The sequence below is a fragment of the Triticum aestivum genome, chromosome 1A (assembly GCF_018294505.1).
Source record: "Triticum aestivum cultivar Chinese Spring chromosome 1A, IWGSC CS RefSeq v2.1, whole genome shotgun sequence".
Classification (NCBI taxonomy): Eukaryota; Viridiplantae; Streptophyta; class Magnoliopsida; order Poales; family Poaceae; genus Triticum; species Triticum aestivum.
In genome coordinates, this window is record NC_057794.1 from 562,687,681 (window position 1) to 562,701,946 (window position 14,266).

Here is a 14,266-nt window from a genome sequence, read left to right on the forward strand (position 1 = left end):
CCGCCCGAAGTTCCCCTCTGTTTGTCCTACTGATTATAGTTCACTTGGAGGACTCCGTCGACTACAAGCTAGTGCTTATTCTGTTTACTTCTATAGGGCGTGTAGTCTTTGGTGCTTGTAAACTGCTTCGACATCATCGTGTACCTGCAGTTTGTTGTTTCTTTTCTGTTCCCAGTTGGTTGTATTGGTGGCCTTGTGTAATCCCTGGCCGGTTGATGGCTTTGTTAATTCAAAGTCGGGCTCTTCTTGAGCCTTCGTTAAAAAAAATGATATGTTGCTATGGGTTGCAGTAGTAACTTGTCGGGATTGGCTACAGGCAGTCGACTGACCTGAAACTTGTTTCAGTCGATTATGTACTAGCCAAAATTCTCTTGGGTGGTAGTGGATCACCGGTGCATGCATGCAGCCCTTTGACCAACTAAATAGTACAGCTGCGTTCAAGTACTACGGGTGCTAATGGTAGATCGCCGGTAGCTGAATTCTTTAATATCACACTGTTTCATAAGCAAGCTATGCTATGATGAGTTGTACTATGTGTGTATAAGATGATAGACAGGGTTAGATCCAGCAGTAGCACTGATTGCTGCATGGTATGAGATAATACGTAAGTATATATAGGAAGATTACTAGTACATACTTTCAGTTGAGATTGAACCCAGTTGACCATAATCATTAAGAAAAAACTAAAGCCAAAGCTAATACAAAACTAAAAACAAAAATATTTTTTTCTAAGAAAGAATGAATTAAGGACATTGCTATTACCTAGAAGAAGAAAGAAAATGTAAAAACACATAAAACAAGACAGAAAAATACAAAAGATTGGCATAGTAAATTGCATTGTTCATAATATACAAAAATAAGCATATAGTAATGCAATTTTCAAACAATGGTATAAATCGCATGTGCATTGCACAAAAAATTGAGTAAGTATATATCCATGTTATGGGGGCTATTATTTGATAGGCGCCTAATTTTTTGTGAGCGTTTGGTCAATTCGACTCCACCACGTGAGCAAATATTCAAAGGCCCAACCGCCTTCTTCTTCTCCCCCATACTAATACTAAAAAATCAAAAATAAAAACCAGAAAAATGAAGTTTTCTAGGGAAGAATGAATTAGTAGCATTGGTATTGCCTTTAATAAGAAAGAAAATAAACAATTAAAACAAACAATGAAAATTTTGCACCGAATTTACAAACAATTGCGCTACTTTTTAATATGCAAGAAGAAGCATATAATGGGGGCTTTTTAAGAAAAGAAAGTTTCCTAAGAAGGAATAAATTGGTGGCATTGGTGTTACCCTTTAAAAAGAAAGGAAATGAAATGAAATAAATAATCAAAATAATGAAGTTTTCTAGCAAAGAATGAATTGGTGGCATTGGTATTACCATTTAAAAAGGAAAAATGGAATCTAAAACTACAAAATGTAAATAATGAAGTTTTCAAAGGAACAATGAATTGGTGGCATTCGTATTACCCTTCTAGGAGAAAGAAAATGAAATAAAAATGCAAATAATAATGTTTCCTAAGAAAGAAAGAGTTAGTGGCATTGATATTACCATGTAAGAAGAAGGAAATAAAAAAGTCAAACATGGTCAAAAATTGCACAATATACACACAAATTGTGCTTTTCTATAATGTGCAAGAATACACGTACGATAGTGGAATTTTCACAAAATAGGATTTCACAAGAATGGATGAATTAGTAGCGTTAGTATTACTCTTAATAAATAAATAAATAAAATAATAACTAAAAAATCAAAATACAGAACTTTTATGAAGAACAATGAATTAGTGCCATTGGTGTTACTCTTTAAGAATAAGGACAATGAAAAAAAAAACTTGCACACAACTTTCTACTAAAATTGCACTTATGTAGTATGCAAACAACAAGCATATAATAGTGTGTAACTTTCGCTCGTATTGAATAGTATTTGTGTGTGTATATTTACACTCACCCAACATCCCAAAAATACCTACAAAAGAAAATAAAAATAAAAGAAACTAATAAAGAAAAAACAAAAACAAAAGGAGAAATGCATAAAAAGGGAAATACAGGAAAAAAACAAAGGGATAGAGGGATTGGCTTATAACATGTAAGAAAATACATATAATAGTGAAATTTTTGACACTCTAGTATAATTTACATACATAGTATTTACGTGTACACATTTACACACACTCAACATCCAAACATACACGTAAATTAAAAAACTCAGCCAAAAAAGGAAAAAGCAAAAAGGAAAAAGCAAAAGCAAAATGTGCATGAAACAGAAGAAAAAACAAGGAAAAAAGCACGGACAACACACACACTCTAAAAGTGGCATGCATTCTATCCATGCATGTGCGTGCAAGAGTCACCAATCGGAGACATGCATGTATGGAGGCTGCGGCATACACTCAGCAATGAAAGGGGAAATCGAGTATAGGTTCAGTCAACTCCTCTCATACCGTATCACAGAGCACTTCAATCAACGGTCACAGAATTGACTGACCGAAATTAAAAATCCAGTCGCCTGATGTATAGCTATAGCCCAGTTGACTGAATTTTATTTTAAGGTTAGTCACTTTTTTTCTTTCTAAACCACCTTATAGCCGCACATATTCATCTCAAAGCACGCATGAAAACCGTGGGCTTTGGCTGCCCAAACTATGCTAGGCTGTGATGCAAGAGCACATACATGTAGGCACCAGGCGCACACATAAACATGCAGACACGCCCACATGCATACACACACATGCACCACAGGCACTTATCAATCATCATTAACATTGTCGTTGTGTGGATGGAGCATAATTAATACTAAAACTAATACAAACCTAAAAGAACTTTTTAAAGGAGAAACGAATTAAATTTGAACAAATTATTGGCATTGGTATTACCATTCAAAAAGAAATAAAATGGAACATAAATTAAACAAATGATGAAAAAAATTGCACACAACTTACACAGAAATTGCATTTTTAATAATATGCAAGAATAAATATATAATAGTGAAAATAAAAAAATAAAAATGAAATAAAAATAAAACAATAAAAGAATGAAGTTTTCTATGAAAGAATGAATTTGTGGTATTGGTATTACGCTTTCATAAAACTAAAACAAAATCATAATAATGAAGTTTTCTAAGAAAGAATGAAACTCTTTAAGAAGAAACAAAATGGAAAAGAAAAAACTTTCAAAACTTGCACACAATTTGCACTGAAATTACACTTTTTAAAATATGCATATAATAAAGCATTTTGCGCATTCTACTATAATTTACACATAGTGTAACTGGAATAATGTATTTCCTTTAAGAAGAAGATTAATAAAACTTACGCACAACTTTGCACCAAAATTGCACATTATCGTAATATATCAAAATAATCATGAAATTTTGGCACATATTATATAGTATTTGTTTGTATATAATTACACTCAGCCAAAAAGCCCGCAAAAAGAAAAAATAACCAATAAAGGAGAGAAAAAGGAAAACACATAGAAACAAAAAACTGAAATAATAAATGAAACAAAATACCCATAAAAGAAAGAATTAAATTTCCTAATGAAGAGTGAATGAGCAGCATTGGTATTACCATTTAAGAACAAAAAAAGGGAAAACAAATCTAAAACAAACACTGACAAAGTTTGCAAGAAATATACACAAAAATTGTGCTTCTTTACAACATGCAAGAATAATCATATAAAAGTGGGACTTTCGCAAAAACAAAATCTAAGAACAAATGAATAGTGGCATTGGTATTAACCTTAAAGTAGAATGAAAATGAAGTAAAGAAAAAACAATATCAAAATAATGATTTTTTAAAAAGAATGAATTAGTGGTGTTGGTATTTTCTTTAAGAAAAAAATATATAGCAAAAGCTTATGCACAACTTTGCACCGAAATTGCAATTTCACGTAATATGCAAAAATAATCGTATAATCATGAAATTTTGGTACATATTATATAGTATTTGTATATATATAATTACACCCGTCCAAAAACCCACAAAAACCAAATTATAACCAATAAAGGAAAGAAAAAAGGAAAAAGAAAATATGCAATCCAGAATTAAACTGGCGCTTCCAAGACAAAGAAATCGGCCCGGTACCCATTCGACTAACCAAAACAACGCGTCAATCAATTCTTTCCAGCCCAGCCCAACAACAGAATTAAACTGAAAAAAAACCCAGCACAGATCTCAAAGCCCAATTCAATGAACAGAAAATTAACCGACCACAAAATAAAAAAGTCAGCTGTCTGAAATCTCTACACCTAATGTCTCCTAATGTCTCAGTTGATAGTCCGCATTTCGGATTTTATTTTCATCCCACCATTTTCATTCAGTTTTTTTCAGTGGTTTTTTTCGCCCTCCCCCACGCACTAAAAAAACCTACGCTCCTCTCGATCCCCTCGACACACGCCCCTCTCGCCCCTCCTCTCGATCCACCCCCTTTCGCTGTGTTTTCTCTTTCCCTCGTATCCTACTCCGCCGCCTCCCGCCTTCCTCCGCCGCCGACGCCTTCCTCCGCCGCTGCCGCCCCTCACCCTGCCTGCCTGCATTGGTTTTTGGGCATCCCACTCCTCCGCTGCCATATGCCGCCTCCGCCAAGATCCGAGGCCCCCCACTTGTGGGCCGCCGCCGTCGCCACAGAACCTCGGGGAAGGGCGGGGCAGGGCGCAGTCTTCCTCCTCCGCCGCCATCTGGTCCCCCTCCGCTCCCATCTGCCACCGCCGTGGAAACATGGGACGCTGCTGTCGCTGCCGCTGAATCCAAGGGACGTCGCAGCCGTCGCGGATCGGCAGGACGCCGCCGTTGCAAATCGGCGGGACGCCGCCGCCGCTATCGCCTCGGATCACCAGGATGCCGCCGCCGCAGATCACCAGGTCGCCGCCGTCGGCTCGGATCTTCACACGCCGCCGGCGTGGCCGTGACGACTGATGAGCACGCTCAGCCCCCATTCCTGCCACAGGTCTTCACAATCGAGGCTGCCTCCTCATTCCTGTCTCTAATATTTCATTCAACTACTCGAATTCTGTTTGTAGATGAAGAAAAGTTGCTGCTCCTCTTAGTTATCTCTGAACCACCGATTCTGTACAGTGTGTGCTGCATAGAATTGCAGGCTCTGTTTGAATGTGTTCCGGCAAAGGAGCATATTGTCTTGTTTTGGGGTGCAGCCACTAAATATACTGGCATATTCCGTGGTTTGCGTACTCCTCATTTACGCTTGGTTTGTTAACTGAAGAAATGGTTTCAGGCTTCGCCTTGGTAGTGCACCTCCAGACAGAACTTGGCAAGCTTCGTAAAAGAGTGAATATGAGCAGTCAATCAGGAAATATGCCGAGGAACCAAAGAATGTTATTAGGCCGGAACAGTTTGGTATACGTTATGGGAAGAGCAGACTAAATGCAGAGGAGAGTGAATCCATGCAGGAGATTGTTTTGCGGTGTTCACTGAGTCTTGCGTACTTTATTGCTGAATAATGTCACCATTTGTAAGTACATCATAGACTATGGACCTAATGGTGTTCCGATTTGTTAATGCAGGGGAAGCTAGAGGCAGAGAACCGTCGGTCTTGCATATGTCAGTGACGGTCGCTGATCAGGTTGTTGCGCGCGAATGACAACAATTGGTTCATAACGAACCAATATGTAGGACATGCCGTTCGACCTTCTTATAGAAGTGAACAATCATTTCCAGAGCATTATATTAGCTGGACTTTTTATGAGGTATGAGCAAGTTGAGAGTTTCGAGTGGGTATATTTTCTGAGTTCCTAAATATGATCAGTGGGCCGGCGCCGAAGTCCATCTTGACAGGTAGGTAGATTGAGATAATTTGTATGTCTCAAGGTTGTTATCTGGTTCATTCGTGTGCCGAGGCTCTGTAGATCAAAACAGAGCCATGAAGGTTGCTATGAGCAAACTATGTCCAGGGAATTGAACAACTGTAGCTCACCTTACTGGTGGATCTGTTGTTAATATTTATTATTTCACTGCTCGGAGTTCTTTTGTTAGATATGTTGTGTGATTATACTGTGTATGTTTATTTGAGGAAAATGACAATTGATTGCAAGTGAAGTCTTGGGTATGTTTAGCTGAAATTTGCTGAAGTGAGCACTCGTGGGTAGTAACAGTGAAACCATCGTGTATTTGCCCAAGTGTTCAGTCTTTTAAATTGTTTGTGAAATGGTTAGAACTAAAAGATCGCCTTCATTTAATATTGATTTTGAGAGTAATGTTTTTAGAAACTTCAGACTAATTCGGAGGTGAGGAGGATGACGACGCCACCGCACCGTCGCACACCTCAATAAGGCGAGGACCACTAAGTCGCCGGGGCGAGGAGCCTACCTCCGCGCCACTCCATGAGGCGAGGGGCTCCCCAGAACTGCTGCTCCATTATGCTCCTCTCTTGAGGTATTTGTTCTTCAGCTTGAGAATTATTGTTCAGCTCCTGCACATAGTTCTCTATTTGCTCCATTGACAGTCAGCTTATACATTAGCATATGAATTAGATGAACATGGAGCAAAGGAGTATGCATGGTTGTACCTTGCCCAGAATCATATATTTTCTTAGCCATGAGTATGTCATCATGATCCTCTGTACAGGCTCTAAGATGTACTACAATATGGTTACATCTACTCCATTCACCATGGTGATAATCAATTTATTTTTTTCCCTTTCTATTGTTTGATTGTATTGCCTTTAAGTCATATATTAGAGATTTTAGTAGAGTCAGGTCTCTACCAGTGAAGGTCATGGCTAAGGAAACGGGACTGGCGGATTTCCTCCTCGTCCTGGACAAGACGTCATGACACAGTTGTGATGAGGTGTGGCGCAAGCGTGGCTGTAGGATCCCTCCTATGAAGCCAGGCAATGACATCATCGGATCCTCACTGGTACACAGAGCTGTCGCGTGGATCCGACAGGTGGCAGGGGCGTGTGACTAATCAGGTACATGGCCTTGGTTCCACATATAATGTTACCAAGTTCTTAATCTGTCATATTGCTTCTACCGTTCAGATATCTGATGCCATTACAGATGGTGCTGAAGGATCTTGTAGTATGCAAGTATGGAGCAATTTCTAAAATGGCTTGCATGATGTCACTTGTCATCCTTGGCATCTTATCTCTTTCGCACTACTACCTGCAGCTGGAGGCATCATGCCTAGGAAGGTGATTCCGTACTGTTTTTCTGAAACCTCGGCTGTACTCGTGATTTCTTGTCTCATTAATCTCACGGCTACACAGGACAACTTCTGAATATATTACAGTTAATGCCTTTCTTCTTGGAGATTTTGTGTACTAGACTAGCATGATTTGTTGGGATGTGGATTGCGGTATGTGCAAATTTTAGTTTCAAGTGCTGCTTGGGGGTCTGCAACGAAAGCGTTGCAGGTTTTATTTGTTATCTATGGTGTTTGTCTTTCATGGGTTTCCCCCTTCTTCGATTTGAGATAGTGAATAATTTACCAAAACAGTTTGGTGTTTGTGCAGCTGATTTCTCAGCCATGGCATGGCTGTATTTAGTGTGGCACTACTTTATGCAACATTTTATGTTTGGCTTGGAGTATAGATTCACCTGATTCAATGAAGGTTACAGACAGTAAGTAACTTGTAAGCATGAATTTTTTCCACCATTAAATCTACTCCTTTTTTCCTATGTTTACATGCCCCCACATATTTACGGGTTCATCTTTTGACCAACTAATCGTGGGTTAGTTCATAAAAATTATACCATTGAATTTATATTATAAAATAGTTTCCAGCAGTATATATATTTTCTGACATGTGAATCATCTATTATTGGTCAATGTTCAAACACAAAACCTGAGGGCGCCATGTAAATAGAGACGGAGGTAGTAGTTATTAGTTTTCGCAATGTATACATTTTTAAACTATCAGTTTCTTTTAAGAATTGATGCGTACGCGTTCAATTGATGTCGCGAATTCAACAAGTGCTTTGATGTCTCTGCCTACAAGTTTGTGAGTTAGATTGGTTCAGTAAATGGCCTAAACTGTTGGAGGAGTCTGTGGTTGTGATGGTATGTTCATACGTTGTCGTTGGTATCGTTCGCTTCCTCCCCCGCAGTGCTCCATCGTCGATGGAAGGATCTTCTCGCCGATTTTTTCCAAACAAACCGCACCCCGTCTGTTTGTTTCCATTCAAATTTCACTCTCATGACATGACAACCGATCCCATCCCATCCTACTCTTTCCTTGCAAAAGCATAACAGAATCGAAACTTGCCTTGCCTTGACCGACACATTCCCAGCGGATTTCACAAATCAATCTTCATCCAATCCACCGCAGTTCCCGCTGATCCCCTTTCATCATCCCCGCCGCCCCGCCTTCCAATTAGGCAATTAGCCATCTTCCATTGCAATCATCGAGCCCTACCATGCAAGCAGTCCTACGAGGCTACGACTGTCGTGGTGCTGGTGGCCTCCAGCGCGCTCGCCGGGGCCAGGGGTGGACTAAGTTTCGATGCTGTCTCTGGTGGAGACGACGGGATGCATCTGCACGAGAAGAATCTGCAGGAGAAGATGTCGGTGTGGACGGAGAGGCGGACGCAGCAGGAGGCGTGTGTGGCGCAAGCACGGGCTTAACTTGCGGGCGCGGATTAGGGAAGAGGCCATCTCGGTGGCGGCTTGTGACCTGGGGGATGCGCTAGCACACGAGCCCGGTGACCATCATGTGTGCGTTCTGGACGTACCATGTGGTGTATGCCACAATGCCATGTGGGTCGGGCCTGCATGAAATGCCGATCTGTAGCACATCCTCCATCGCCTCATCACTAGCTGCTCAAGGGCAGCATCACACGATCAGCAAGGCCTGTGACAACATCTTCATGCCCAACTCTCACTCTGCTGTCGCCCATTCAGCGTACTCGCCAAGCCTAGGGGTGGAATGGTGGATGGTTCTTTGATGCTAGCACAGCTGACCGCAAGAAGCAGAGGGAGGGAGGCTATCGCGTTGAAGAAGACGTCGTCGCCCCGACAATAGAAATGTGGTTTCTCGGACCTAGCCAGAAGGAGGCCGATGGCTTCCCGTTGTAGAAACACGATGCTGAAGCGACAACACGCTAGGTTCTATTTGTACACCATTTTTCTATTACCAGTAATTACTCGAGTATGTGAACAAAATCCGGTGTGAACAAAATTTGAACTGTAAGTTGCGATATTTGCTATGTCTATAAGGTTACAAATAGAAAGGCGCCAATTCAATTGATTGTCAGATTTAGAATAGTATGTGTTCAGTAGCTTCTTCTATCTCAATCTGGTTTTTATGTTGTTTGTGTTTGAATTAATTAGCACTTTGACCATCGTGTTTGTTCAGCCTTAAAGGTGATTAGTGAAGGAAATATGCCCTAGAGGCAAAAATAAAGTTATTATTTTATTTCCTTATATCATGATAAATGTTTATTGTTCATGCTAAAATTGTATTATCCGGAAACATAATACTTGTGTGAATACATAGACAAACTAAACGTCACTAGTATGCTTCTACTTGACTAGCTCGTTAATCAAAGATGGTTATGTTTCCTAACCATAGACATGTGTTGTTATTTGATTAACGGGATCACATTATTAGGAGAATGATGTGATTGACATGACCCATTCCATTAGCTTAGCACCCGATCGTTTAGTATGTTGCTATTGCTTTCTTCATGACTTATACATGTTCCTATGACTATGAGATTATGCAACTCCTGTTTGCCGGAGGAACACTTTGTGTGCTACCAAACGTCACAACGTAACTGGGTGATTATAAAGGAGCTCTACAGGTGTCTCCAAAGGTAAATGTTGGGTTGGCGTATTTCGAGATTAGGATTTGTCACTCCGATTGTCGGAGAGGTATCTCTGGGCCCTCTCGGTAATGCACATCACATAAGCCTTGCAAGCATTACAACTAATGAGTTAGTTGTGAGATAATGTATTACGAAACGAGTAAAGAGACTTGCCGGTAACGAGATTGAACTAGGTATTGAGATACCGACGATCGAATCTCGGGCAAGTAACATACCGATGACAAAGGGAACAAAGTATGTTGTTATGCGGTCTGACCGATAAAAGATCTTCGTAGAATATGTGGGAGCCAATATGAGCATCCAGGTTCCGCTATTGGTTATTGACCGGAGACATGTCTCGGTCATGTCTACATTGTTCTCGAACCCGTAGGGTCCGCATGCTTAACGTTACGATGACAGTTTCATTATGAGTTTATATATTTTGATGTACCGAAGTTAGTTCGGAGTCCCGGATATGATCACGGACATGACGAGGAGTCTCAAAATGGTCGAGACATAAAGATTGATATATTGGATGCCTATGTTTGGACATCGGAAGTGTTCCGGGTGAAATCGGCATTTTACTGGAGTACCGGGAGGTTACCGAAACCCCCCGGTAACCTAATGGGCCTTAATGGGCCTAGTGGAGGAAGAGGAGAGGAGGCCTAGGGGCTGCCGCGCGCCCCTCCCCCCCAAGTCCGAATTGGACAAGGAGGGGGGGCGGCGCCCCCCCCCCTTTCCTTTCTTCCCTCTCTTCCTTCTTCCCCAAGTCCTAATCCATCTAGGGAAAGGGGGGAGTCCTACTCCCGGTAGGAGTAGGACTCCTCCTGCGCGCCTCCTCCTAGGGCCGGCCGCACCCCCCCTTGGCTCCTTTATATACGGGGGCAGGGGGCACCCCTAGACACACAAGTTGATCTCTAAGATCGTTCTCTTAGCCGTGTGCGGTGCCCCCTTCCACCATAGTCCTCGATAATATTGTAGTGGTGCTTAGGCGAAGCCCTGCGACAGTAGAACATCAAGATCATCACCATGCCATCGTGTTGACGGAACTCTTCCCCGACACTTTGCTGGATCGGAGTCCGGGGATCGTCATCGAGCTGAACGTGTGCTAGAACTCGGAGGTGCCGTAGTTTCGGTGCTTGATCGGATGGGCCGTGAAGACGTACGACTACATCAACCGCGTTGTCATAACGCTTCCGCTGTCAGTCTTCGAGGGTACGTAGACAACACTCTCCCCTCTCGTTGCTATGCATCACCATGATCTTGCGTGTGCGTAGGAATTTTTTTGAAATTACTACGTTCCCCAACAATTAGCACTCAGCAAACTACTGGAAAGATGTTGGTACCTTGTTTTTTCAAGCTCTGAAGACATGCACATTCAAGAATAGGTATGGCTACATGCTTTCTATATCTGTCAGCTTCATAAATCATTTTGAAGGGGTGCCTCTTATTGGAGAGGTCTGGTATGCATATTTCACCAAAGAATTTTTTTGATATAATAAAGAATGATGAAAATTTGGACTTTAGACTGTATCATGGACAATTTTAATGATAAATTATAGGAAGTTTGTATCTTGGGGACATCTTCATGCCGACTTACGTTTAATATTAAGATATGTCCCCTCATGTGCCAGTTTTTGTTAGAAGTTCATGATTTGTTCTTAGTTCCAGCATGTTTTTTCACCTTTCTGTGGAGTTTTGAGTATAACTTAAAGTTCTAGATGCATATAAGCTTCTGAGTTAACTCAAGCTCACTTGATGGTTCTAAAAAATTTCTGCAAAAATATGACCATGACAACAAGATAAATGGAGGTTCAGAGGCAGAGTGGATGCCTGCACCAACAACTTTATAAATTAAACTACGTTTTGCTAGATGACTCAAATTTTTGAACGCGAGCATTATGTTTTGGGAATGCAGTTAACAATAGAATCAAGTGAAGCTGAAAGCAAGAGATCTACTGTTCAATATGGAATTTAATTCCTTTCTTGCGAAAGCACTAGAGATGAGTGAGGAGATTATTCAATATTGGATTTAATTCCTTTCTTGTACCCATGGTTGATCTATTGTTCCATACTGCAAGCATTCACCCGATCAGGTTTCTATTCATTTTTGTTAGATCCGTCGATGAAGAAAACAACACATTTCAAGATATGATGGTTTTGGTACTTCAAGTTTTGCTGTACTCTGTCATTTGCCTTTGTGGGAACGACACTGCTCTATTGCTTGCTTATTTAAGATCATGGCAATCATTTTATCTAGCCTATGTGTTTCTAATTTTCTCCCCTTATTGTTGCAGGTTAGAGTGCAGTTTTCATATACTTCTTTCTTTGGGATAGTTGGAATACTATGACTAGATATAGAAGAGGCTCAAATGGTAATGTTATCAGTGTTTGCCCCTTCCATGATTTATGTGTAGCATGTAGACTATCAGCGACAATTTGAGCCTCTTTGTGAAGTAGTTTTGTAGGGTATTGCTTCAAGTCAAGAAAATGAATGGCCACAAGTGGGGCGTTGACTGACAATCCAAAGATAGTTTAACCGAAGAGCTTCTGATCTCTACATGTGAATGGTAAACTGCCAATTTTGTAGTTTACTATTCTATATCAAGAAAATAAATAATTGCATCATGGTATTAGTGGCTTAATTATTTTTATGTGCATTGAACTATATATTTTGAAGCACTGAATAGTATCTTGCACGGAGGATCTAGGACTCCTTCCAATTTATTGTACGGAGTTGTTCTTTGCTAAAAAAAACTTTGCTCAATTGCGCTTTGCCTCTCAGTGTTATCATTAGTTAACGGCCTAAACTGTTGATAACTTATCAAAAAAGAATAATCATAATCAAGATACATGCAATTATTTTATCATCATTATATTTATATTCTAGATAATAATAATTTATTCGTTACAAGAGTGTGTTGGGTTATTTTGTACTGCCGCCGTTTCTAAATATAAGTCTATATAGATATTTCTATACGAACTGCATACGGATGTATATAGACATATTTTAGAGTGTAGATTCACTCATTATGCTTCGCAAATAGTCTGTATTGGAATCTCTAAAAAAAACTTATATTTAAGAACGGAGGAAGTATATGATTTTATGCTCTTCATGTATATGTTGCCAAATTACATTTTTAATAAAAAAGAAATAATGGAGATGCAAGTGAAGTGGGAAAATGGAAATACATTGCATCAAGTATATAAGTCGACTATTTTTTTAGAACATAGACGTCAGAGACGTCCGGCTTTAAATTAATAAAGCCCTCAACATAGGCAGCGTACACAAATGGAACAAACCAAATAAACGAACGAAACCGAAGCTAGGCAACCATGTTCTAAGGCATGCCAAAATGGCGAAGACGACAAAATAGAGTGCATTACATGGCATAGCCAGCCAGACTAACGAGCACGCAGGCTCACGGGTAACCAAGACCAAAAGAGCTGCTCATCCCTATGAAGCAGCAAATGGAGGTGACGAGGCTCGGGACGCCGAGTACACGGAGCAGAGATGTGCGATAGCTTGTCGATGGAGATCAGAGTCCTGTTGTCTTCCCAGCGGTGCCCACTGCTGCAAGAATAAGATGCATTTGAAAATAACATCAGCGGGGTGAGAGGGAAACACTCCCTTAATAGTAAACTTGTTACGAATATGCCATAAGGCCCACAGCATGGCTGAGGCACACGTCCACATTATCCGGCGTAAAGAGCCCGGGATCGAAGATAGGTATGACACAAGCTCAGAGCGTGAGCGTGGATCCCAATCCACCCCAGCGGCCTCACGGACCGCGCTCCAAGCAAAGCGCGCCAAAGGACACCGGAAGAACATGTGGTCAGCATCTTCCACGTTATCACACAAAGCGCAAGGGCCAGAAGCAGGGCCATTGCGCTTAGCAATATTGATAGAGGTAGGAAGGCGGTCTTGGCATAATTGCCATAGGAAGACCTTAATCTTTAGCGGGATTTGCGCCTTCCAAAGCCCCGTGGCTGCCATAGGGGCATGGCCGCGGCACAACTCTCTATACAGGGACTTGATAGTGAACCTGCCAGAGCCCGAAAGTCTCCAAGAGACCTCGTCTGCGGAGTCCGACAAATGCACATTCGCTATCAGAGCCCGCAGGCGATCCCACTCTGGCAGCTCCGGCCCCAAAAGTTCCCTTCTGAAGTAGATGGGAGGCGGAGAGGTACTAAGAGCCGAAGCGACCAGTTGGTTGGGCTCAACCGCGATGGAATAGAGAAGGGTGAACTCAGACCAAAGAGGCTGCTGGCCGATCCAAACGTCGTGCCAAAACCGTATGGAGCGGCCGTTATTAACCGTGAACCTCGCGCCCCTGGCGAAGTATGGTTTGAGGGATTGGATGGAGGTCCAGAAGGGGGACCCATGAGGTGTTGCCTCAAAGAAATTCCCATGCGGGATGTACTTGGCACGAAGGAGGTCAATCCAGAGGCCGGTCCCTCCCCGGGACAGCTTCCAGATCCACTTGCACATAA

The 14,266-nt window shown here is 41.4% G+C and overlaps 1 long non-coding RNA gene across 3 annotated transcripts; it reads left to right on the plus strand.

Moving 5' to 3' along the window:
• Nucleotides 1-4,404: 4,404 nt before the first annotated feature.
• On the plus strand, nucleotides 4,405-7,577 carry LOC123181299 (uncharacterized). Of its 3 annotated transcripts, none has more exons than XR_006491634.1 (3): nucleotides 4,405-4,956; nucleotides 5,531-6,936; nucleotides 7,025-7,577. It is a non-coding gene; the product is annotated as an uncharacterized lncRNA (long non-coding RNA). The 3 variants fall into 3 exon arrangements; XR_006491636.1 differs by having other exon boundaries at nucleotides 5,531-6,398; nucleotides 6,733-7,577; XR_006491633.1 differs by having other exon boundaries at nucleotides 5,531-7,577.
• Nucleotides 7,578-14,266: the final 6,689 nt, after the last annotated feature.